This window comes from Pinus tabuliformis, chromosome 4_2, assembly GCF_031772625.1.
Source record: "Pinus tabuliformis cultivar Carrire ecotype Pingquan chromosome 4_2, CPIR1, whole genome shotgun sequence".
In the NCBI taxonomy this organism is placed as follows: domain Eukaryota; kingdom Viridiplantae; phylum Streptophyta; class Pinopsida; order Pinales; family Pinaceae; genus Pinus; species Pinus tabuliformis.
Genome location: NC_142304.1, coordinates 1,007,912,415 through 1,007,914,822, shown reverse-complemented (window position 1 = coordinate 1,007,914,822; position 2,408 = coordinate 1,007,912,415).

The following is a 2,408-nucleotide window of genomic DNA, read 5'->3' as shown; positions in this document are numbered from 1 at the left end:
ACAATAGAGAGGATGAAATAATCAATAATTTTATTTGTGAACCTTCTTCTGTTATTGCTGAAACACACAATCAATTAACTGCAATTTTTGAAACTGATGTACAAGAAAAGATTGAACCTGAAGATTCATCTCAAACTTTAACCACGACCCCATCTAAGAGCATGGCAGTTGAAATTGAACCCGGTAAGACATTAAACATAAATCCTGATCTAACAGATGCTGAAACACAACAACTAATGAAGTTATTACACGAATATAAGGAGGCATTTGCCTGGGATTACACGGACATGAAAGGTATTTCTTCTGAATTATGCACTCACAGAATTTACATTAAAGAAGGATGCCGACCTGTTTGTCAACCCCAAAGACGAATGAATCCTAATTTACGAGAAATTGTTAAAGAAGAACTTCAAAAATTGCTTAACGCAGGATTTATATACCCCATATCTGACAGTGAATGGGTTTCCCCGTTAGTAATTGTTCCTAAGAAAAACGGGAAATGGAGGGTATGTGTTGACTATAGGGCTTTAAACAAAAGGATCACTTTCCCTTACCTTTCATTGATCAGGTGTTGGACAGTCTTGCAGGGAAGAAATTCTTTTCTTTTCTAGATGGATTCAGTGGGTATAATCAGATAAAAATTGCACCCCAGGATCAAGACAAGACCACTTTCACCAGCCCTTGGGGAACTTTCGCCTATAGAGTTCTCCCATTTGGATTATGCAATGCACCAGCAACCTTTCAAAGAGCTGTTATAGGAATTTTTTCCGATATGCTGAATGATTGTATGGAAATATTTATGGATGATTTTACTCCCTATGGTGTGTCTTTTGAAGAGGCATTACAAAACCTTGAGAAAGTACTTAAAAGATGCATTCAAGCTCACCTTTCCTTAAGTACCGAAAAATGCCACATGATGATGAGTGAGGGAATAGTGCTTGGACATTTTATTTCATCTCTGGGTATTCAGGTAGATCCATCTAAAATATTAGTCATTCAGAATCTTTCTGTTCCTAAAACTCAAACAGATGTGAGAAGTTTTCTAGGACATGCTGGTTATTATAGGAGATTTATTAAAGATTTCTCTAAAATAGCTTCTCCATTGTTTGTATTGCTTATGAAAAATGCTGAATTCAAGTGGACTAATTCTTGTCAAAAAGCTTTTGAAGAACTGAAGCATCAGCTGTCTACTGCTCCTATCTTGAGGGGGCCTGACTGGAATCTTCCGTTTCACATATCCTCTGATGCTTCAAACATTGCTATTGGAGCGGTCTTGGGACAAGAAGAAAATCATCTTCCTTATGCTATATACTTTATCAGTAAGAATATGACCTCTGCTGAGCTTAACTATACAGTTACCGAGAAAGAGTTCCTTGCAGTAATCTATGCCATTAATAAATTCAGACACTATATTACTGGTTATCCTACGTTTGTGCACACTGATCATTCAGCTATTAAATACTTAATGAACAAATCTGTCACAAATGCTAGAGTTACCAGATGGCTATTACTATTGTAGGAATTTGATATTACAATTGTAGATCGGCCTAGTAAGGAAAATGTGGTGGCTGATTTTCTTTCACGGTTAAAAACTGACAATGACATTCCAGTAGATGATAGTTTTCCTGACGAATATTTGTTTGCAGTTTCTGCTCATTCTCCATGGTATGCAGATATTGCTAATTACTTGGTTGCAGGAAAGCTACCAGCACACCTGTCATATAGAGAAAAGAGAAGAATTGTTCAACAAAGTGCCAGGTACAGCTGGATAAGCGGATGTCTCTTCTATACTGGGCTTGATCAGGAGATCCGAAGATGCATTAGAGAAGATGAAGTGTATGACATATTGAAAGCTTGTCATGATGGCCCTTGTGGAGGCCATTTTGCTGATAAAAGAACAGCGCATAAAATTCTGAGGATGGGTTACTATTGGCCCTCATTATTCAAGGATGCAAAGAAGTATGTAAGGGCTTGTGACAGCTGCCAGAGAATGGGTCAACCCAATCATAGAGACCAAATGCCATTAAACCCCCAGGTAGTTTCTGAACCATTTGAAAGATGGGCCTTGGACTTCATAGGACCCATTAACCCTCCATCCAATCAAAGGACCTATATATTAGTCTGCACAGACTATATGACTAAGTGGGTGGAGGCCAAAGCACTTATTAGAGCCAATGAAGAGGCTGTTCTGGCCTTCTTGTTTGAAGACATTTTCACTAGATTTGGAATTCCCAGAGAGCTAGTTACTGATGGAGGACCTCCATTCAATTCTCATGGTTTTAAATCTACCCTTCACAAATATCATATTCAACATAGAATGACTACACCATACCACCCCCAGGCCAATGGGCAGGTGGAAAGCACAAACAAAGTTTTAGAGGCCATTCTAACTAAAACAGTGAAGGACA